General features: G+C 42.2%; 1 protein-coding gene across 8 annotated transcripts in view; it reads right to left on the reverse strand.

Annotated features, from left to right (window-relative positions):
* ZNF438 (zinc finger protein 438) overlaps positions 1 to 25,401 on the reverse strand; it is a 186,463-nt gene that overhangs the window by 151,810 nt on the left and 9,252 nt on the right. The window contains exon 1 of one of the 8 annotated variants that reach the window (XM_029236710.1): positions 10,535 to 12,452. The exons of the other annotated variants lie outside the window; for them this stretch is intronic. The gene's annotated coding sequence lies outside the window, so the exon portion shown is untranslated. Of the gene's footprint in view, positions 1 to 10,534; positions 12,453 to 25,401 lie in introns of those variants that run through there. 8 annotated transcript variants of the gene reach the window in all.

Genomic DNA, 25,401 nt, shown 5'->3' on the forward strand with positions numbered 1-25,401 from the left:
TTACACCCAGCAAAACTATCTTTCAACCACGAAGGTGGAACCAAGACATTCCCAGAAAAACAAAAACTGAGAGAATTTGTTGCTAGGAGATCTGCTTTATAAGAAATACTGAAAAGAGTTCTTCAGGTTGAAAGCAAATGACACCAAACAGTAGTCTGAATGCACACAAAAAAACAGACTGCCGAGAATTATGTACATAATTACAAAAGAGACTACAATTGCATATTTCTCCTCCTTCTCTTAACTGATTTAAAGAGCAATTCAATGAAACAGTAAGCATACAAGTGTACTGTTGGGCTAATAACAACATGTTATATAATAACAACATGTCTAATAATAACATGTGTTATTTGACGATAGTAACACAGAGGAAGCCGATGAGAGCAAACCTGCCTTGTGCTGGAGTAGGGAAATAACACCAGATGGTAACTGAGACCCACAGAATATATGAGGTGGATGAAAAGTAGAAAAGTTAATATAACTAACTCCATAAATATGCACCTGCTCTCCTTTCTTCTCTCAGCTTCTTTAAAAGACTTACATAAAAGAAAAACTATAATAATATATTGTTGGGTTTCTACAATATATAGACATAATATGGATAACAGTAGTAGCAAAAAAACAGGAGAGAGAAATAGAGCTATACAGGAGAGGAGTTTCTTAATTTTGCTGAAAGTAGGTAAAAATCAGAAGTAGATTCTCTTAAGCTAAGAGCTATATTGTAAGCCCTAGAGCAAACACTAAGAAACTAATTCAAAATGTATAATTTAAAAATTATTAAAGGAGTTAAGATACCACACTGGAAGAGATTCACTTATTTCAAAAGAGGACAGTAAAAAAAAAAAAAAAGAACAAAAGAAGGCATAAGACCTATGGAAAACAGAAAGCAAAGTGGCAGGTGTAAATCCAACCATATCAATAATATTAAATGTGAATAGACTAAACAATCCAATCCAAAGGCGGAGATTATCAGAGGGTATTTTTAAAAACCCAGCTATATACTATATACTGTCTACAGGAGACGGTAGGTTCAATGATACAAATAGGTTGAAAGTAAAAGGATAGAAAGTGACACACTATGAAACAGCAACTGTAAGAAAATCAGCCAAAATGGGCGGTAAAGCTACAAGAACAACAGAGGAAGAAGAATTGAAAGAATAAATAAACAATTCAAAAATGATAATAGACTTCTTATCCCCTTTCAACACTAGATGGAAAAACCAGGAAAAAAAACAACAGGGAAATAGAAGATTGTAATAAAAGTGTAAGCCAACTAGACCTGCCAGACATCTATACAACACTCCACCCAACAACACAAGGCCGTCTTCTCAAGTGCACATGAAACATTCTCTAAAAGAGACCATATTCTAGGCCACAAACAACCCTCAAGAATTTAAAGTGATTAAAATCATGTGACTAAAATCCATTCCACAATGGAATGCAATCAGAAATCAGTAACAGAAGGAAATTTTGGAAATTCACAAATACATGGAAATAAAACAATACACTGGTAAGTAGCCAATGAAACAAAGAAGAAATCGTAAAGGAAATTAGAAAATGCCTTGAGATGAATGAAAACTAAAATATAACATACCAAAACCTATGGGATGTAGCTAAAGAAAGCAGTGCTTAGAGAAAAATTTATAGCTGTAAATGCCTATATTATAAAATAAGAAAGATCTCAAATCAATGACCTGAACTTCCATCTTAAGAACCAAGAAAAAAGAGCAATCTAAACCTAAGCAAGCAGCAAGAAAGAAACAATAAAGATTAAAATGCAAACAAATAAAGAATAGAAAAACACGAAAGACAATCAATGAAAACAAAAATTGTTTCTTTGAAAAGATCCCCGAAACTGACAACCCTTTAGTTATAGTGACCAAGGAAAAAATGAGGGAACACAGAAATTACAAATGAATAAAAGGACATTACTACTGATTATACAGAAATAAAAAGTATTATAAAGGAATACTATGAACAACAACAAAGTGGATAACTTGGAGGAAAAGAACAAATTCCTAGAAAAACACAAACTACTAAAACTGAAGCAAAAACGGAATCTCTAAAAAGGCTTATAGCAAGAGATTGAATTGGTGATTAAAAACACTTCCAACAGATATAAGTGCAGACTCAAAGGACTTCACTGGTAAATTTGACCAAACATTTAAATGAGAATTAATACCAATCTTTGACAAACTCTTCCCAAAAAAAGAAAGAAAAAAAAAAAAAAGGAGATAATACTTCTATGGGGCCAGGGGCCAGTAATGCTCTGATACCAAAGCTAGACAAAGACATCATGAGATATCTACAGACCAATATTCCTTACAGCTATTGATGCAAAAATCTTCCACAAAATATTAGCAAACCAAATTAATAAAAGAAAAAATAAAAGGCACACGATCATATCAATTGAGAAAAGGCATTTTCCAAAATCCAACAGTCTTGTCATAAAACTCATTCAACAAACCAGGAATAGAAAGGAACTTCCTGAACCAGACAAAGGGCATCCACAAAAAAAAAAATCACAGCTAATATTATACTTAATAGTGAAAGACTGAATGGCCCACTCCTAAAATTAGGAACAAGAATACAATGTTCGGGCTTCCCTGGTGGCGCAGTGGTTGAGAGTCCGCCTGCCGATGCAGGGAACATGGGTTCGCGCCCCGGTCCGGGAGGATCCCACATGCCGCGGAGCGGCTGGGCCCGTGAGCCATGGCCGCTGAGCCTGCGCGTCCGGAGCCTGTGCTCCGCAACGGGAGAGGCCACAACAGTGAGAGGCCCGCTTACCGCGGAAAAAAAAAAAAAAAAGAATACAATGTTCTATTTCTTACCATTTCTACTCAACATTTCTCTGCAGGTGTAACTAACCATTGTAATCAGTTAAAAAAAAAAACCAAGCAAACAAAATCAGCATCCAGAAAGGAATAAGTATAACTATCTCTATTCATAGATGATATGAATTTGTAGCAAATCCTAAGAAACCAACTAAAAAAAAAAAACTATTAAACACAAATAACCAGGTTCAACAAGGTTGCAGGATGTAAGATTAACATACAAATTCAATCTATTTCTATACCACAGCAATGACCAACCCAAACATAAAAGAAAGAAATTAAGAAAAGAGCTGCATTTACAATCACATCAAAAAGAATAAAATACTCAGGAATATATTCAATATTTAACAAAAACAGTACAGGACTCACTCACTGGAAACTACAAAACGTTGGAAAAAATTAAAGACAAAACATACTACATTCATGGGTTGTTAAGACTTAATTTTGTTAGGATATCAATACTCCCCTTATTGGTCTACATATTCAGCACAATTACTATTATGATCCAAGCTGCCTTTTCTGCAGAAATTAAAAAACATTCTAAAACTCATTCGGATATGCAAGGAACCCAGAATAGCCAAACAATCTTTAAAAAGGAGAACAGAGTTGGAAGATTCACATATCCCAATTTCAAAACTTACTATATGGTTGCAGTGATCAACACATTATGGTACTGATATAAAGACAAACATGTAAAACAATGGAAGTGAATTAAGAGTTCAGAAATAAACTCTTACATTTATAATCAATTTTGACAGAGTGCCATCCAAAACAATTTAATTGACAAAGTACAGTCTTTTCAACAAATGGTGCAGGGACAAATGAATGTCCCAATGCAAAAAAAATAAAGTTGGACCTTTTCTTACATAAAAATTAACTAAAAATGGATCAGAGACTTCAATGTAAGTGCCAAAACTATAAAACTCTTAGAAGAAAACAGAGCAGTAAATCTTTATGGTCTTGAATTAGGCAATGGTTTGTTAAATATGATACCAAAAGTACAAGTGACAAAAGATAAAATAGATAAATTGGGATCCATCTAAATTAAAATATTTTGTACTGCAAATGATACTATAAAGAAAGTGGGGGAAAAAACGCAGAATGGGAGTAAATAATTGTAAATCATATATCTGAAAAGGGACTGGTATCTGTTATAAAGAACTTTTGTAAGCCTTTAATAAAAAGGTAAACAATTATATAATCAAAATTATCATTATTTTAAAACTATAATTTAAAATGTTTAAATGAGCAAACGATTTGAATAGATGTTTCTCCAAAGAACATTTACAAATGGCTAATAAACACATTAAGAAGATGTTCAACGTCATTTGCCACTGGGGAAATGCAGATGAAAACCATAATACAGGGACTTCCCTGGTGGCACAGTGGTTAAGAATCCACCTGCCAATGCAGGGGACACAGGTTCAAGCCCTGGTCTGGGAAGATCCCACATGCCGTGCAGCAGCTAAGCCCATGCACCACAACAACTGAGCCTGCGCTCAAGAGCCCGCGTGCTACAACTACTGAGCCCTAGCGCCTAAAGCCCGTGCTCCGCAACAAGAGAAGCCACCGCAGTGAGAAGCCCGTGCACCACAACAAAGAGTAGCCCCCGCTCGCGGCAACTAGAGAAAGCCTGCGCACAGCAACAAAGACCCAACACAGCCAAAAATGAATAAATAAATAATTTTTTTAAAAAAATTAAAATTAAAAGAAAGAAAACCATAATACATTTACAGTCAATTTGATACTCAATGAGATACTACTTTATACCCAAGATGGATATAATGAAAAAGAGATAATAACAAATATTGATGAAGATGTGGAGAAACTGGAACCCTCTACATTGCTGTTGGTTATGCAAAATGATGTAGCCTGTTTTTCTAACAGTTCGGCAGTTCCTCAAAAGATTAAACCATAGAGTACCACCTGACCCGGCAATTCCCACTACTAAGTATATATTCAAGGGAAATGAAAGCATACATCCACACAAAAACTTGTATGTAAATGCTCATAGCAGCATTATTCATAACAGCCAATAAGTGCAAACAACCCAAACGTCCATCGGCTGATCAATGGATAAACAAAATGTGGCATATCCGTACAACGGGATAGTCTTCAGCAACAAAAAGGAATAAAATACTAATATATGCTATGCCATGGATGAACCTCAAAAGTGTTACACTAAGTGAAAGAAGTCAGACACAAAAGACCACATGTTGTGTGACTTGATTTACATGAAAAATCAGAATAAGCAAAAGCTATAGAGACAGAAAATAGATTAATGGTTGCCAGGGCTGGGGTGACTGGGAGGGTGGGGAAGAGGAGTGACTGCTAAGGGGCACATGTTTTTTTCTGGTGTAACAAAAATGTTCTAAAACATAGACTGTGGTGATGGTTGTACAATTCTGAGAAGACACTAAAACCACGGAATCGTATACTTTAAATGGATTAATTTTACAGCATGGAAATTGTATCCGAATAAAAATGTTTTTACTTTGGTTAAAACCAATCTATAGTGTTGAAGGAAACAGACTGGATCCATAAATTATAAAAAGAAAAATGCAAGTGATTACTATGAAGATTTGGGATGATGCTTGCTTATGAGAGAAGAGAGGGCTGTGATTGACACAGGACACAAGGAAGAATTTCAAGGGTGACTCATGAAGTTCTAACTCTTGACCTGGGTGCTACTGTCATTGTAATAATTCATTGAATCATATATCTGATTTGGGTGATTTTCATACCTTCGTTTTATTTTATAATAAAAACACTTTTTAAGGAACATTTTTGGATTGTTTTAAAAACAGGAATTTGAGGTTATATGCTCATCACCTGACTAAATTATTGTCAATATAATAATGAAATATCCTATATTTGCACTGTCCCATATAGTTACTGAGCACTTGAAATGTGGCCAGCACGACTGAGGAACTGAATTTTTAATTGATTTTAATTCTAACGAATTTAAATTCAAATGTAAATAACCACACATGGCTGGTGGTTATTTATCACATGGCCAATGCAGGCTTGGAACATACAACTACTATAAAATTTTTGGCAGATATGTGTTTTTCAAGAACAATGGATGAATAAGCTAACCTTTAAAATTTTAAAATAAAATTTACATATCGCAAAGATGGCAGCTTTGCGACAACCGTAATTTGTTTTTAAGTTTGCATAAACTTCTCAAAGAACAACCAAATGAACAAATATGTCTATATCTACATATAGATATAAATATAGATATAGACATAGGTATATATGGTATACGTTATATATGGTATAACGTTGGAATCGGACGTTCATATCTCCAAATTTCATCCAAATTATCAAGGAAATGAAAATGGCCACCTAGTCTGAATATCACTGAAGTGATTTCTACAATACATCACCAACTCCCATCCCTGCCCTGTCACAGTCTCCAAGAAATACCAATTCCTCCAGAATCTTGAACAAATCCAACTAGATGTAAAGCCTACAGTGTTTTTGTCACCCTCCCATTTGTTCCCCAGATTGGGCCCTCAGTTCTCCAGATTGGGGTTTTTGTTTTTTGGGTTTTTTTTGCGGTACGCGGGCCTCTCACTGTTGTGGCCTCTCCCGCTGCGGAGCACAGGCTCCGGACGCGCAGGCTCAGCGGCCATGGCTCACGGGCCCAGCCGCTCCGCGGCATGTGGGATCCTCCCGGACCGGGGCACGAACCCGCGTCCCCTGCATCGGCAGGCGGACTCTCAACCACTGCGCCACCAGGGAAGCCCTCCAGATTGGGTTTTATGACTAGTTTCTATCACTAAAAATGGTCCTTAACATTCAGTCACTCAACAAACAATGACTAATTATGTTAGGAACTATATTAAGAAACAGATGGAAAGTACAGTCTTTGTCCTGAAAGAAATTATGGTCTAGAGGAGGATAAGCACCAAATAAACCTCCAGAATCGAGCAGTGTGTTTAAGAGCTAAATGAGTGCAACTCACATACGTCCATGGCCGTACAGAAAAGGAGCATCTAACTCCCAGGGACAGAAAAGGGACCAGGGAAGCAGGGTGATAGCAGAGGCATCCCTGAGCTAAGTCCTGGAAGATAAGCAGTGAAGGGAGAAAGAGAAGTGTTTCAGGCAAAGAGAAAACATGCAAAGGCTCAAAAGCTCAAGAGAATCAGAATCATGGCAGGTTCAGGTACTAACGCTCAGGAAAAGTGGAGAAGTGAGAGAAGCAAACGCTAGCCAGGCAGTCAGAGACCCAGGTCTGAAGCCCTCTGCTTGCGTGGGAGGGCGTCTGGATTTTATCTGGAAGGTGTAGGAGGCCAAAGAATTTTCAGCTCAGGAATAATGTGATCAGACCTGTATTAAAAAGAATCACTCTGCAACAGTATGAAGTATAAATAAGAGGAAGTCTGAGATTGGAGACAGGACAGGCACTTTTAAAGAGCATTACAGCAATATGCGTGAAAAGATAGGACTCACACTACAGCAGAGACAATAAGGATGGAGATGAAATGATGCACTGGAGGGATATTCAGAGTATGGAAAATTAATCGACTGTATATGGGGGTAAGGAAGAATAAAGAATCACGGTGAGTTCCAGGTTTCTTACGTGAGAAAAAGGACACTGCCATTCATCAATTAAAAAAAAAAAAAATACAAAAGGAACAAGTGCAGGTTTGAGAGTAATTTTGAGTTCTGAAACTCAGAAAGGTGGTAGTAAAATCAACAATATCAAATGTCCGCAGAGAGGTTAAGTAAGCTCAGCTCTACAAGCCCTAGCTCAGACTTACTTAGAAGCTCTGGGGATGGAACCCAGGGGCCTGTATTTTAATCACCCTCCAAACGATTCTGGTGCACACGCTAAACCTGGAGAAGCACCGGTCTTGCCAAACACTAGCGGTAATACTGGCAAAGGCCCAGGCAATTGGGTGGGCGCGGATGACAGAAGGGGAGGTATCCTATTAGGGGCAGCAGAATCCAGGTTACAGGAGATCTACGGAATAAACTGGAGGAAAAGAAATGGAGACAGCACGCACAGACCCTTCTTTCAATAAGCTTGAAGAGAAAGAGGAGACAGACTAAAAATAAAGATGAGAAAAAAATGATGAACAGAATAAAGTCCTCCAAGTGCAAAAACGGATTCAGAGCCCAGGCAGAGGAGCTGGCCTTGGAAGGGGTGGTGGACACGAGTGGCTAGCCTCACCAGTCCACTCTCCGTCCTGGATACCCGAATCCTAAGTTTGTTCTTCTCTGAGAGGAGGCTGGAGGGCCATGAATCTTGAGTAGCCAAAGCCAGTCACTGGACTTCTATATCCCTTGCCACTGACTGGTTTAGAAATGGGATATATCGTGTAAATTTGGCTAGTGAAGTCAAGTCTTCTGGGAGGCTGCTTCTTTTTCTCTCTGAAAAAAGACATAAGAAAGATGCTATGGCTTGAATATTTGTGCCCCCCAAAAAACCTATGTTAAAGCCCTAATCCCCAATGTGATGGTATCTGGAGGTGAGGTCTTTGGAGGCTATTAGGGTTAGATTAGGTTAGGAGCATGGAGCCCCAAAATGGGATTAGTGTCCTTATAATATAGGAGCCTAGAGCTCTCTCTCTCTGCCGTGCGAGGAAACAGGAAAAAGATAGTTGTCTGCAAGCTCCTGAAAAATCAAATCTTCAGGCACCTTGATCTTGGACTTCCCAGACTCCAGAACTGTGAGAAATAAAATGTCTGTTGCTGAAGCCACCCAGTATATAGCATTTTGTTATAGCAGCCCTAACCAAGACAAGAGACACCTCTTCTTACAGTCTTAGGTGCTTTGATATGAGGAGGTCGATCTTGGAGCTAAAGCTGCCTGCCATCTTGAGACCAGGAAGGGACAAGCTTGAGGACAAAAGCAAACTCAGCATGATAGCAGAACAGAAAGACACAAAGATCCCAAGAGCCTAATGACAGCAGTCAGCTGCTACGTGAACCAACTATAAAACCATCTTTCTTCCAGATTTCTAGTTATATGAGATCATTAAATTTACTTACTATTTAAGTTGTTCACAGTTGAGTCTTCAGTTAATCTGTCAGCTGAAAGCATTCTAACTAATACAGAAAGAAAGATTTTCACCAGATGGGTGTGGATGAAATTAACTTGGCCTACTGGAGACCTGGGAATTTGAAGGAGTTTCAGCCTAAAGTTCCACTTATTAAACAAAATGAATCTCATGTAATTCTATTTTATAAAGGGACTGGCCTTAACAGTTGTTTTGTGCTTAAAAAAAAAAATCTAGTATTTCTAATGATAACAATAGCTAGTAATGAAGATAATGATGATCATTATGATGGTGCTAAGTAAGCTAAGCTCAGGGTTATTAAAGTATTTTTGAAAGACAGGTATTTTATCCATGTAGTTTACCTTCAGCATTCCATTTGACTTCAATAGTGAAACCTACCAACCTCGCTTACTTTCTGTTTGCAATTTCCATGTCAGTTTCATTTTCCATCCTTCCATAGTACACAAAACGACACCACAATATAGTTTATGGAGTAATCCTTAACTTTAAAGAACAAACACTCTGAAAACAAAACAACTTGTAAAAAGATTTCTATTTTTATTTCCACATATTTTCTAAACCTGTTCCTCCATCTGTGGAATGATTCCTTTGATTCCTATCAGAGGGTGGAAAATCAACACTGTAGCCACACAGATAAACACCAGAGAAAGCATGATTGGAGCACAAATAACAAAAAGCACTAGAGTTGTATGCCCATCCAAGCAGTCCCGAAATGGTGAAAAAAAAATTTTTTGGAAGTTAAATTGTAAGTTTTTGAAGCCCCAAACATTTTCCTACAGAAACAATGTTACTATGAGTCATTCCGTTACTAGGCCAGTCCATGAAAGCCTTATGAAACCATATGCGTAGGACTATTGTTTGAACTACCCCCAGGCAGAATAATACTTCTTCCTTTGGAAAATACATCGTTTTCTCCCTCCACCCTGCACCAGGTCCCAGGGGGAAAGGGCCTCATCATGGACTCTGTTCCCTTCTCCAACCTCATCCCTCACAACTCTCCCTCCCCACACTCTGTGGTCCAGCCATACCACCCTCCTTCAACCTGCAGAGCCTTCTCCCCTCCAAGTCGTCACTGTCATGCCCTTCCCGTCCTCTTCGAGGTCACCTCCTCTCGGACTTCCGGTCTCGGTTTAAATGCTGCTTCCACAAGAAAGCTGTCCCTTGTCCCCATACTGAGTCGTGTGGCCCTGCCACACTTCCCCACCACAGTATGCATCACACTGCATGGAACCCACTTTGCCAGTCTCCCCCATAATCTCTCCCGTGCTGGGGATACATTCTATGTGTTATCTTAAGCCCAGAGATCAGAGGAGTGGCTGGCATTTGAAGATGTTTAATACATATTTGTTTGTATGAATGAATTTTCCTAAGAGAAGGTACTCCGATGCTTTTTAAACTTGATCTATGGAATACTTAACCTGATCTGTGGTCATTACCAAGGACTCAAGGGGTTTTCCAAAGAAGACTTCTCCACTTCTGAATTTATACCTACAGCCTGTTCACATGCAGGAGGCTCACCTATCCAATTTCCTCCACACTGCTGGTTTATAAAGTAACTTAAATGGAACATTAAAATCCTCACAAGCAGGAATAAGCATATTTTCTAATAATACCTTTATCTCTTTCTTGCAGGTAATGTCATTCATTCTTGTGGCTTTTACTTACTATAACTGATGAAGTGCTGATTCCCAAATTTGTATCTCTAGGCCTGATTTTCTCTTGAGTTGAAGATCCAAGTGTGCAGCTGTCTATAATTTTCAACCTGAACGTCCCACAAGGACTTCACTCCATCTCCCAGGTCCTCCCCACCCTTTCTTTTCTCCCGTGTTTCCCATTTCTGATATAGACATCATCATCTAGGCACTGGAGCCTGAAACTCAAGTTATCTCACCCTTGCTACTTAAAGACTGGTCCACGGACCAACGGTGCGGCTCATCTCCTGGAAACCCAGAGTCTCTGGCCCTACCCCAGACCTGCTGAATCAGGAGCTACCTTTAAACAAAATCCCCAGGCGATTCATATGCACACTAAAAGTTAAGAAACATCGATCTACAACTCCTCGTTCTCCCTACCCCTACACATCAGCTCTGTCATTAAGTCTACACAGGAAACTGTCCCAAACATGCTCCTTGCCACCCATTTCTGCCATCACTGCCTTGATGTAAGCCACCCCCTCCTGTCTGGGACACGGCAGTGGTCTCTTAGTCCAACTCAGTCCTCTAACCGTTGGCTGTCAGCCAGAATTTCAGAAGAGACATTCAGCTGTACAGCTATGAATTTTGAGGGAGCCCACGTGGTTGAACAGCTTCTGTGGGCCAGGCTCTGAGGCGCAATCGCCCACCCCTAACTTCAGGAACCCCCCAGACAGGTGGCAGGGGTTGACTCATACACCCAAGACCACAGTATGGTGCGGAGTCAACTCAGAGGGCGGCTCAGCAGCAGCGCGGGGTCGGGTGGGATGCCCCGCTCCTATCGGGTTGCTGCTTCTCGAGAGAAGACAGAGCCCAGGAGGAAGAGGTGAAAGACGCAATATGGACGAGGCAGAAGAGTCATACGTCATGTTGAGACAAAGGCAGCGGCTGGGGGTAGCTACAGCACAAGAAACAGAAAACAGAAAATGGCCCCAATCCCTTAAAACCTCGCTGGAATCAGGAATTATCTTAATTGCCAGTACTTCTGAGAGAATAGAAGGGGTAACCCAAGGCTGATTTAAAATGCACTTCTTTGATTGCCCATTTTTATTACTAATTGTATTCCTTACCTGCTAAAATTCACTGTCCACCTATGTCCTAAATCTTGACAGTTTTTTCCTCATCAAGTTTGAGAGAACTCCTCCAGTATTACAGACATTACCCCTCAGTCACGCTTGATATGAGCATTTTCCCCAGTCTGTTATATTTCTTTTCCATTGTGAACAAGTCTTCAATTTTATATATCCAAACTGATGATCTTTTCTTCGCTGAGTTTTTCACTGCTCCAAATTGAGATCAAACTTTCACAAACCTGATGTGTAGTACATTCTATTTCCTACTACTTTGTCTAAAATGTGATTGTAAAAATACCTCACTCTGGATAGCGGCTAGACCTGATAAACACGTGATGTGCATAAACATTCACACATAGCCATTAACCTTCCTCTTCCAATCCTACTCCCACCCCTCTCCTAAGATACAGCCAGGGAATTTGCTTTCATCCCAACTCCTCGCTTATTTTGTTCAAATTCCCTCACACTTCAAGGCTGGGAAGGCAGCAGCTGGAGCAGGTGTCCTGTGCACTATCTTTAGAGATGGCCCTGAGACACCCACACCCTCTATAGAAGAGTTAAGAATGAATATTTTAAGGTACATACTGGGGACGGAAAACATTTAAGGGATGTTAATTTTAAAGTACCGGCGGCAATATTCACTGCTATACTTTCTAAGCCCCTAAAACTAGAAATCAAATATCTAGGTTTTCTTTAAGAGTCTGCCATGCCATAGCCCTTTGACTTCATGTTATGGAAGACAATTTTCAAATTGAAAAAAGGGCTTAAGGAGCCTCCTACACTGCTGGTGGGAATGTAAACTGGTGCAGCCATGATGGAGAACAGTATGGAGGTTCCTTAAAAAACTAAAAATAGAGCTACCAAACGATCCTGCAGTCCCACTCCTGGGCAAATATCTGGAGAAAACTATAATTCAAAAAGATGCATGCACCCCAATATTCATTGTAGAACTACTGACAATAGCCAAGACATGGAAGCAACCTAAATGTCCATCGACAGATGAATGGATAAAGAAGATGCGGTACATATATACAATGGAATACTACTCCACCATAATAAAGAAGAAATAATGCCATTTGCAGCAACGTGGATGGACCTAGAGATTGTCATACTGAGTGAAGTCAGACAAAGACAAATATCATATATTGCTTATATGTGGAATCTAAAAAAAAAAAGATACAAATGAACTTATTTACAAAACAGAAATGGACCCTCAGACATAGAAAACAAATGTATGGTTACTGGGGCGGCAGAGAGAAGGGGTAAATCAGGAGTTTGGGATTAACATACATACACTCCTCTGTATAAAACAGATAACCAACCAGCAAAGTCCTACTGCATAGCACAGGGAACTCTACTCGATATTTTGTAATAACCTATACGGGAAAAGAATCTGAAAAAGAATAGATATATAGGGAGTTCCCTGGAGGTCCAGTGGTTAAGACCTCGCCTTCCAATGCAGGGGGTGCAGGTTCGATCCCTGGTCAGGGAGCTAAGATCCCACATGCCCCACAGCCAAAACACCAAAACAGAAGCAATACTGTAACAAACTCAATAAAGACTTTAAAAAGGGTCCATATAAAAAAAACTTTAAAAAAAGGATATATATATAAGTATACATATGTATATATATAGATATATATGTAACTGAATCACTGTGCTATACACGTGAAACTAACACAACACTGTAAATCAACTATACTCCAATTTTTTTTAAATGGGAAAAATTCATGAAAATAAATTACCAAATTTAAATAAATAAATACAAAGGGCTTAGTCTGTGGTGGTTTGCAGTTGAACGTGACCGACCCCCATGGGAATGTGGAACTTAGAGGGCAGGGGCACGGTTTAGATGTCACGATGAGGGAGCACACACACGCTGCTCTCAGTGAGGGACCAGAGATCCGCAGTGTTCCACAACGTGTAGGGCCACCCTGTATGACAACAACCTTCCCACCCCAAATGCCAACTGCCACCCCACTTCAGCTGAGAGCCTTACAGCCCAAACAACCTGCTCACAAGGTCTGGTGAAGACACGTCTCCTGACTTCCATTGGTTCTACCTGCCCTGGCATAGGTACTTGTTTTAGAGTGGGAGGGCCAGCCCAGGAGAAGACTGTGAGGCGGGACTGGCTGCACTGGATGCCCTGCTTACCCTCCCCCCATGGGGGTCTCTCATTTCACCACCCAACCTGGCCTGCATTCGTTCAAGTAACATCCCCACAGGGTCCTGGCTTTGGCTACTCTCTTCTCACTCTGATCCACCAAATCCTGCTTCCTTCAAGATCTTAGAAAATACTTGATAAACAAATCACACAAGGATGTTAATCTCATGATGCCACCATGCATTCCTCTTCTCAGGGATACCTATATTTAAGGCGTAAACCAAAGATACCATATTCCTTACCACCTCCTCTACCACCACCCTGGTACAAGCTCCTCCCACCTTTTCACCTGGATCACCGCAGTATTCTTAACTAGTCTTCCTGCTTCAACCCTCCAACTTACAGTATGTTCTCAACAAAGACCTGACCTAAATGAGAGCCTATCACTTTTTAGCCCCAAACTCTCTGACAGCTCCCTAGTTCACTCAGAATGAAAGCCGAAGTACCTCCAGTGCCCTGCAAGGTCACGCATGATCTGAAATGAGGAAAGCTGGAGGGCAGTGAGTCGGGAGAAAGAACAAGAGTCCACTTTGGTTCTGTTAAATTTGTTAGGAGACAGTCAGACGGAGCTGCCAAAAGGCGTTATCCTTAGACCCTCAGAAGGGAGCTTCAGGCTTGATAAGTGGGTCTCCACTGGGGGTGATTTTGCCCCCCAGGAGATACTCAGCAATGAGTGGTGACACTTGCGGTTGTCACACCGGGGACAGAGGGGTTCTACTGGCATCTAGTGGGTAGAGGCCAGAGATGCTGCTGACCATCCTGCAGTGCACAAGACAGCCCTGCAGCAAACTGTCATCCAGCCCCCAACGTCACTAGTGCCGAGGCTGAGAGAGCGTGGGCGAGAGACATGAACACGGGAGACTGACTCAAATAGATCAGAGTTAAAATCAAAAGGGCGAGGGGAGAAAAAGAGGACTAGGCCTTGAGGAGCTCCTCACCGAGCAGTCAGGCAGAAGCGGAGGGGCCGACACAGAAGACTGAAAAGGAGCAGCCAGGAAAGGGTGGGGTGACAAAGGCCAAGAGCAGAGGGTTCCCGCAATGAAGCAATGGACAACTGCGGTCAACTGCGCGGAGGACTGCTGAGATGCCAGGTAACACGGGAAGGGTGAGAGGCCTGAAAGCCCGGAGGCGGGATGCCGTGGGGAGTGAGATAAAAGGCACCTGGGGAGGCTACCGGCAATTCTGAGGCCGCAGAGTGTACGTACCATTAACGTGAAACCAACACGCAGGTAGTTGGGCTCGTCCAGCCCTGAGTGTTCGCCAGGCAGGAGATCAAAGGGGTGCAAAGGGGTGGGGGGAGTCTGCAGGCGAGTAACTGGAACTGGGGCAGAAGCCTGGATGAGGAAGGAACTGATGACCACGGGGAACTCATGAATAGAGAGAAATGCGGGGGAGGAACGAACTGAAAGTCTCAAGGAGTCATAAACACTTTCCCACATCAATAAATGTAATTCTCTACCATGCTTTTAATTGCTTCACAGTAATATAGCCTTTTTTTTTTTTTTTTTTTTGCGGTACGCGGGCCTCTCACTGCTGTGGCCTCTCCCGTTGCGGAGCACAGGCTCCGGACGCGCAGGCTCAGCGGCCATGGCTCACGGGCCCAGCCGCTCCGCGGCATGTGGGATCTTCCCCGACCGGGGCACGAACCCGTGTCCCCTGCATCGGCAGGCGGGCTCTCAACCACTGCGCCACCAGGGAAGCCCATAGCCTATTTCTTGATATTATTAAAGTAAATGTGATTTTACTTTAAGAAGAAATAGCTATTTACCATCTGAATACTGCCAACCATCCTACTCACTCTTCCAGATAAGAATCAAATGGCATTTGTAGAAAAGATCGCATCATTGCGAAAGATATGCTAAACAACAGACCTGGGTTAAACTATGAGCTCTTTCATTTACTAACGTTGCGACCCTGGACAACTTAGCTAACCTCTCTGGACCTCAATCTCTCTCATTAACAGATTGTAGGAGGCAAAATAATGACCCCTCCCCCAAGGATATCCACGTGCAAATCCCTGAAATCTGTGAATATGGTAGGTTACATGACAAGGGGGAATTATGATTGCAAGTGCCAATCAACTGACCTTAAAATGAGAGTATCCTGGGGCATCCCTGGGGGCGCAGTGGTTGAGAGTCCGCCTGCCGATGCATGGGACGCGGGTTCGTGCTCCGGTCCGGGAAGATCCCACATGCCGCGGAGCGGCTGGTCCCGTGAGCCATGGCCGCGGAGCCTGTGCTCCGCAACGGGAGAGGCCGCATAGGTGAGAGGCCCGCGTACCGCAAAAAAAAAAAAAAAAAAAAAAAAAGAGAGTATCCTGGATTACTGAGATGGGTCCTTAATGGGAGAAGAGGGATGAAGAGTCAGAACCAGAGAAACAGCATCTGAAAGACTCAATCTGCCACTGCGGACAGTGGAAGGAGGCCACGAGCAAAGGAAGTGTGGGCAGCCTACAGAAGATGGAACAGACAAGAAAACGCATCTCTACTGAAGCTTCCAGAAAGGAATGCAGCCCTAACAGCTCTCAGTAAGACCCATTTTGGGCTTCTGACCTCCAGAACTGTGAGGTAATAAATTTGTGCTATTTCAAGGCATGAAGTTTTTGTTAATTTGTAACAGCAGCAACAGGAAACTCATACACAGGTGAAACAAATCATCCATAGACTGCTGTGCAGATGAGCCAAGATAACACACATAAAGTACCTAACAGAATGCCAAGTACATAGGAAGCATTTAAATAGCTATTGATACTGTCAGTGCTAATACTATTAATAGCACTAAAACCAATAGTAATCAACCCAAAGAACACTGACTCAGTTCTAGAGTTTACTCAACCCTGTGACCTAAGATATCATAGTTAACCTCTGCAGGACTCCGTTTTCTCACTTACAAAATAATATGAGGGAACCTCAAATAGATGACTTCTAAAGTTTCTTCCAGCTCTAAAATTTTATGATTCTAAAATCTAACTCGTTAATGACACATTCTTCTTGTTGCTAATTAACTGATTCAGAAAATCCTATTAAATAATAGTAAGCCAAGCAGCTTTCATTTTATGTTTCAACATTTTCAGTATTTTATACTGCTGAGTTATAGCGTTATAAAGTTGAGTCATGGCATAAAATCACAGGCCTGCAAGCAAGGAAAAATATCTAAGTCATCCTGCTACTATTTAAAAGCCTTACAGTCAAACTATAATATTACTAGGATCTTCTCAAATAGCTCAAAGTATATCCCTACATATTACCTCATATATTCTTTTTTTAACAGCTTTACTGAGGTATAACTCACCTACTATACAACTCACCCTTTTAAAGTACACTATTCATTGATTTTAGTATATTCACAGAGCTGTGCAACCATCAGCACAAGCCATTTCAGACTGTTTGCATCATCCTGAAAAGAAGCTCCCTGCCCATCAGGAGTCACTCCCCATCCCCCCGCCTCCAATGCCCCCAGCCTACTCATCTACTTCTGTCCCTATGGAATGGCCCATTCTGGACATTTCATATAAATGGAATCATACAATGTATTATAACGTTTTGAGATTCATCCATGTTGCAGCATATGTCAGCACTTCATTCCTTTTTTCTTGCTGAATAATATTCCACTGTGTGGATATACTACATTTTGTTTATCTAGTCATCACTTGATGGACATCTGGGCTGTCTCTACTTTTTAACTATTAGGAATAATGCTGCGATAAACATTCACGTACAAGTGTTTGTTTGTGTAAATGTATGTTTTAATTTCTTTGGGGTATATACCTAAGAATGGAATTGCTAGGTAACCCATGGTAACTTGACATTTTTAACCTTTTAAAGAACTGCCAAGCTGTTTTCCGAAGTGGCTGCCCCCTTATACATTCCCAGCAGCAATGTATAAAGGTTCCAGCTTCCCCAAATCCTGGCTAACACTTGTCATTACCCATCTTTGATTACAGCCGGGTAGTGGCTATGCGTGCTACCTTCTGTGGTTCTGATTTGCACACCCCTATGCCGAATGCTGCTGAGCATCGTTGCATGTGCTTACCAGGCATTTGTAAGTCTTCTTTGGAGAAATGTCTATTCAGATCATTTGCCCATTTTTTACTTGAGTCATTTGTCCTTTTTACTACTGAGCTGTAAGAGTTCTGTATAAATTCTGGATACAAGTACATTATCAGATATATAATTTTTATGTATTTTCTCCCACTCTGTGTATCTCATCTCATCGTAGTGCAGCTACTTGCACTAAATAAACAGATGTCGTGTTGCTATCCCCATTTTACAGATAGAATTGGCATGTCATTAAACAGACTCGACAACTGGTTGACTCAAAAGTAAGCTTACAGCTGTGCTCCTGGTTTTATTCATTTAAAGATGAATGAATATTGATATTCATTCATTGTTATGAATATACATTGTCATCAATGTATATTGATGACACTGCGGCAGAACTTCCACGAAGTCTCCCCCAGTTCAACCCTGATGCTATCTTGTATCTATAATCAGACAATGTTATTTCCAAGTTATATAAAAGATGGTTCCTTCATTCACTGGAAAAAACAGTTATGAAGTGTTACGTCGCAGGCACTGTTTGACTCCTAGCTCAGGATGCATTCCTGAACATAACCAAATCCTTACCCTCATTAGTCTGATAACTTGGCAGTATTATGCAAAGTCCCTAGCCCTAAAAAAATTTCTTAATAGCAAACAATCCAAAGAAAGAAATTTTTCATCTTAATGCTTAAAGATCCACCCTCAACTCAGATGAAACACTACAGATTTTAATGTAGGCGATATCCTGTTTTTCAAAAAATCCAAAGTGCCAAACTTATTTTGTGGCCTAGGACGACCTTGTTTTTGAGTATTGGCCTTAATAGGCCATCCCTTGCTTCTTGTAAATCCTTTTTATAATGCAGCAGTGCTTAGTTTAATGACATTTGTCAAAATGAAACTTGACTAGAAGAGGAAAATACTCACAGTTTTACCTTTAATCAGAAAAACCTGAAGGTCCTGAGTCTCTATCCTGGCCAGTTCCTACTCCATGCTGAGCAAAAAAAAGTTATACTAGCTCCATTAAACATAAAAACAAAAATACAGAACAAAAATTCACTAACTTACAAAGGCAGTTCTAACCCTGTCTATCAAAGCATTCCTAGTACAGAGCAGAGGGACCAAATAATCCTCAGAAGACTGAAGGCCCAGCCCTAATGGGCCCAGGCAAACTTAAAATTTCTTAGACTGGTGTTTGTTCTCTTAAAGAGTTCCCACCAATGTTATATTCTAAACTATAATACATCTATGTTCTTTTGTTATAAAAAAAATTTACCATTCTTAATGAGGGTAAATATACGAATCTGTTGAGAAGGAAAGACAGAACTCATGGCTTATCAGTAACTCATTGCTCATCCATCTTTACCACGCAAATTTAGTAAATTAAATGACAGCCAGCAAGTAAAGCTAACGCTGGGGAAGACATGCCTGCCTCCTAGTTTTGAGTGCCCTCAGCACGCCACTTTGTAACTGGAGGTTCCCACACTCCCTTCGCTAGAGGTGCCTAAGGATTAACGAGGCACAGCTCAGCTGGGGGAGCATGACCTGAGGTGACCCCAGGGACGGCCGGCTGCAAGCAGCAGCATCCCAGTTCAAGGCGGGCCTTTTCCACACTGTGACCTGGGAGGCTAGGCGTTTTCTGGAGGCATCTCGGGGTTGCTCCGGGAGGATCAGAGAAGAGCTGTAAGTGGACAGAGCACTGCACTTCACCCGTCTTACGTACTGGGCCTCCACGGACACTTTCTGAAGACTGAAATTAGACTGCAACGAAATGGTCTGAAAACCTTAAGACTAGAGGAAGTCTTGGCCAGGCAGACAACAATGTGCATCAGATTTGAAAGACGAGGTGAGGAAGAAAGGGGAGAATGGATAATGAAGCCGGTGGGGAGCAGAGTCAAAAACAGGAAAGGGTGTGGAATAATCCAGGGGTCAGGGTCAGGCCTTTATCCACTGAAAAGAATGCCTATTGTGGAGTGGGTGCGTCTGCTTAAAGGAACAGCCTGGGCTCCTTCACCCAGGACCACTCAACTGCTCAAACCTTCAACTCCAAAATGCCGCTTGCTGGCCCCAGTCTCTCCTTCTTGCTCCCCAGATCCCTGGCCTCCGTTGCCAACCAGCCTCCCACAGAGCAGCCAACGTGAACCGTCAGAAAGTAGACCGTCACTCCTCTGACTGGTGGGTGTCGTTCCCACGACACCTGAACCAAACCCTAATTCCTCAGGGCAGCCTGGACACACCACGCCTCTCTCCTCTCACTCGTGCTCCGAGCCCTGGCCGGGGCTCTGCCCGGGCTGCATCCGGACCCACGTGCACTGCTGTGTCCTGATGACGCTCGAGTCTGCTCCGAGGTTGCCTCTTCCTGTTCACGCTATCGCTCTCTGACCCTTGACCTTTCTTCATTTTTCTCCTTAACATTTTCTTACTGTCCGAAATTATCCCTGTTTACCATCTGCCTCCCCGCCTAGGAGGAAGCTCTACCAGGGCGGGGACTTTGTTTTGATCACTGTTTTGGTCTTGGGAGCCAGACCACTGAGAACAGTGCCTGGAGGACAGATGTTCACCATTTATGGAATGAGTGAATGAATCAGTCCTGCGTGATCTGAAATGCGTTTAGGCCTCCAGCTTTTCCCCAAACCCCTCTCCTTTCGTACCTGATCCATCAACCACGCGCTCAGCTTTACTTCTTGTCCACTGTGACCTAGGATCTGATCACCCAGGTTTGCAATCACTCCTTTGCCTAAACTCTCAACTTTCTCGCCGGCCTGTCCTTCCCCTCAACCAGCCTAAGGATCTACTTCTTCACTCGCACACCGCAGCCACCCAGAGGTCGCTGCTATAAAAAGCCCCAGCCGTGCTGACGGGGGACTCTGCAAACACACGGTCCCCCACCAGGAGCCCATCCATCTTTTATAGGGCTCTCAATCCAGTCCCTCTCTCACAACCGACAGAAACAATTCCAGGCTTCCATCACTTTCTTCACGCTTCCTCCCCTCCCCCCCACTCGGTAAGCGACATCACCTCCACAGGAACAAGAGAGGTCATTAGGTCAGACTCCCTCCGTTTCCTCCGTCCCTCCGATCACCGACCACACGCCCGCTCTCACCTCCTTCCTGGCAGCGCGGAGGGCGGATGTCCTTCTTCCTGCCCGAAGTGAACCCCAGCCAGAGCTCTGGAAGGCACGCGAGGCAGCCCACCTCCTCAGGGATCTACCCTGTCACGGGTCCACCTGCCCCTTCCCCACCTTCCCCTTCCCCTTCTCATCAGGCTTCTGCCCCACTGCACGCAAAGGCTCAAATTCTCCCATCACAAAACAAATGAACAAACAAAACTAATACAACTGCCCCAGACATTACGTCTCTGTCTTGCCTTTGTCCTCTTGTCCCTTTTCTCTTCGCAGCCAAGTGTCTTGTAAGACAGCTTGAACTCACTATTTTCACGGTTCTGCTTCCCCACTCCCAATTCACTGCTCGACCCCCTGAGATCTGGATTTTGCCTGCAAACACAAAACTGCTCTCTCCAAAACACATGTGACTTCTTAGCTGAAAATCCACTACGAATTTATTAAACCTGTCAACTGAACATCGACATCTTGTCTCCTGGCTTCAGTGACATTAGTGCTTGTCTCTTGGCTTCAGTGGCATTATTAAAGTGCTTGTCTCCTGGCTTCAGTGACATTATTCTTTCTTGGTGCTTGACTTTTTTGGACCCTTCTTGGCAGTCTGCTTTGCTATCTACTGTGTGATCTGAGAAAAGCCTCTCTACGTGGTGTAGCAGTTACAAGCCCGGGCTTGGGCTTGGGCAGCTTGGGCTGCTGTAACTAGGTGGCTGCTGACTAGGTGGCTTCAAGAGCATAACTTCATTTCCTCACAGTTCTGGAGGCTGGCAGCCCAGCATGGATGGGTCCTGGTGAGAGCACTCTTCCTGGGATCCAGAAAGCCTGCTTCTCACCGCGTTCTCACATGGCAGAGAAAGCTCTCTGGTGTCTCTTCCCCTTCTTGTGAGGACACCAGTAGGATCGGGATCCACCCTCATAATCACACTTAACCTTAATCGCCTCCTTAAAAGCCCGATCTCCAACACGGTGACATGACGGATTAAGGCTTCGACGTGAATCTGGGGGGACACAATTCAGTCCATAGCAGCCAACAATAATTGCACTTTAATTAAAGCATGGTAAAGCTGAATGTTATGTAACAATAACTGTGCAAGTACAAGAACTCTAAAGCAGCAGAGAAAATGGGTATCCCATGAAAATATCAGGCTACAAAATTTTATATCAACATGTAAAACATACGCATATGAAATAAAAAGGAATATATCATAATCGTCGTCAGAGTGAGGTTCCAGTAAAAGAGCTTATTTCTAAACTCTTGGCTAAGCAGTTTGAAAAATAAATTTTCATAGAAAGACTATATAAGTGAAAAACTTCAACTGAACAAAAAAATCACTAAGAACAATTTCAAATCTAACTTTCCCTGTTTGTTTCCTGCTAACCTCATTGCCATCTGTACTAACTAGGATATAGGCCAATCTGCTGTAACAAAACCAAGAATATAGTGGCTCAGATGAAAGAGGAGTTGGTTTCTCTCCCATGTAACAGTTCGGGGGCAGACAGGTGGTCTCAGGAAGGTCCAGGGACTGAGGTTCCTTCTGTCTTGTCCCACAACCCCCTGTGGACACTGCCCTGGTCTGCAAGACAGAAGCTGGCTCACAACACCTTGCTCTTGTGGGTGGGGGAAAAGAACAGGACTAACAGCAGATCTGAATACAAATGTGGTTTAGAAGTTGCACTCATCGTTTCCACTCCCACCCACTGGCCAAAACTTAGACATGTGGCCTCATCTGCCTACAAGGAGCCTAAGAAATACAATTTCTCTGTAGGCCGAGCTAAATATCAGAGGTGAGAGGGTATCCTTCTCCCGACTCTGGAAGAGTCGTCTCCTTCCTAAAGGGGCGCCCATCCAATCACTGGATTCCACTCCGAGTCTATGATCTCTGGGCAACGCACAATCTCTGCAACAGATATCGACGTGGCTCCATCCCAGCCCAGTGACCTACAAACTAACAGACCAGGAACCTTTTGCTCTCCACCACCACCATAGCAACCAAAATACAACGAAACGAAAATAAGATGAATGCAGTTAAGTCTCCCATTCTGAAAAGAAAAGAATGGCAAATACACATTCTTACCAATGATGAGATACAGCTGGACAAGAAAGGTGAAGAATCCCCCCTCCACCAAGGAAGCCAGACCCTTGGTTAAACTCAGTCCTGTCCTCTGGGGGGAAGAGGAGGGATCTCCTTTATCAGTTTGTCTGCTGGAGCCTGGCTTTGCCTCTGGAAAATTCTTTTTTTTTTTTTAATTTCTATCATCCTTTCTAGCCATATGTGAAGTGGATACGGAAAACTATGTGCTCCAAAGACGTGGCAAACAGCTGGTGCCAATTTGGGGGTCAAGGGTTGCTTTAGGTGTCAATGTCAAACCCACCACAGGCTTTTACAAGCCAAACTTGTGGCATCTTTGCCAATGTAAACCTCTCAAAAATTCAACAGGTCTGTTTGCCTTCAGTCAGTACCACATGAAAGCAACCACAACTAAAGACAGTCCCGTCATAGATACTAAGCTTGTCTTTTCTCCTCCTTCACTTGCTGGCTTCTGTTGCAGACCCACCTTTCCCTCAATTCAAGGTGAGCTACCTTGAGGTCATCTGACTCATGACAGGAGGATTAAACCACCACACCCCAGTGATGTCAGGCAGGCCACGTGACCTGAGACGGTTCTTCCCGTCTGACTGATTTCAGGCTCAACCATTTAATTTGCTTTGGCCAATAAAATATGAACAGAAGTAACACATGCCACGTCCAAGCACCTGATTCTGCCACATCCTTTTCCTTCTGCCACAGAATAGCAATGTCTCCAAAAAGCCTATTCCTTTGGCTTAGTGGAACAGACGATGTGGAACAGAGCCACGGACATGTCATGAGCTAAGAAATCAACCTTTGTTGCTGTAAGGGAGCTGAGACTTTGTGTTTTTAAGTGCAGCTCTACCTGGCCATGGGGAAATTTTGATGGAATTTAACAAGTAATAACAACAAGTTCCTCAAAATTAAGGACTTGTTATTCAACAAAGGACGTTCTAGACAAAGTTAACAGACAGGCAAAAGACTGGGACTACGTATTCACAACATCTAAAAAGAACCAAGGGATTTAATATCCAGTGTATGCCAAGGACTCTTGAAAAATAACAATAAAAAGACAGGAAGTGCAACTGAAAAGTGGATAAGAGACAAGCAGACAATTCACCGAAAATAAAATCAAAGTGGTCAGATAAAATACAGGATGCCCCATTAAGTCTGAATTAAAGATAAATAATGAAAAAAATTCAGTATAAGCATGGCCTGACTACTACATAGTATATATACACTTACACTAAAAAATTATTTGTTGTTTATTTGAAATTCAAATTTTATAATGTCCTGTATTTTTACCTTCTAAATCTGGCAAGCATAGGTGAAATCCATGTGGCTAACAAGTGAATGAAGAGGAGCTGAGTCTCACTAGTAATCAAAGAAATGCAAATTAAACCTACGTGATACCATTTTATATCTTTTATATTAGCAAAGTCCAGAAAACAAGGCTTTTACTGAAGTGCACATAACCCTGTATTTTTCCATTTTATTACAGAAGATCACCCAGCCTAAGATTCCTTTCTCATCACACCGCCAGGCAATAAAAGCCCGACTATTCGCTGCATGTGCACAGAGAAGACCACACTTCAAATCGTAATTCCATACAGTAGGTAGCACAGGAAGAATCCCAGTCACCATGGTCAGGCATCACAGACTTTTTCCTAGAAAACTTAAGTACCTATTTAGAATAAATTTGTAAAAATTAAATGTTGAGGATTGAATATGCTTGAGTATCATTTCGTAATCAACAGCTCTTTCATAAGGAACATCATAACATTAATTTTGCTACTAGATGAAGATTAACCTCTTAAGGTTAACTCTCATAGCAGGTCAGAAACTTGGACTGTAAATAAAATCGAGAATCAGGCTTCACGGTTTCAAAGAGCTTTCACGTAAAAATGCTTTATCTAAATCACAACTATAGCTTTAGCACTGGATGATATCCATCTGGAAGGCAGAGGTAAGACACAAAAGCTGTAGGTTAAGGAAGGGAATAGGGGGACTTCCCTGGTGGCGCAGTGGTTAAGAATCCGCCTGCCAACGCAGGGGACACGGGTTCAAGTGCTGGTCCAGGAAGATCCCACATGTCGTGGAGCAACGTAGCCCGCGCGCCACAACTACAGAGCCCGCGTGCCTAGGGCCCGCGAGCCACAACTACTGAGCTCGCGTGCCTAGAGCCCGCGCACCTCAACAAAGAGCAGCCCCCGCTCCGCGCGCCGGAACTAAAGAAAGCCCACGCACAGCAACAAAGACCCAACGCAGCCGAACAATAAATAAATATTTTTTTTAAAAAAAAAGGAAGGGAATAGGACAAGGCTATAAACACAACGTATACAGCACCCATTCTTTTTTTTTTTTTTTTTGCGGTACGCGGGCG

This window comes from Monodon monoceros, unplaced genomic scaffold, assembly GCF_005190385.1.
Source record: "Monodon monoceros isolate NGI ecotype Baffin Bay Population unplaced genomic scaffold, NGI_Narwhal_1 Super_Scaffold_21, whole genome shotgun sequence".
NCBI lineage: Eukaryota > Metazoa > Chordata > Mammalia > Artiodactyla > Monodontidae > Monodon > Monodon monoceros.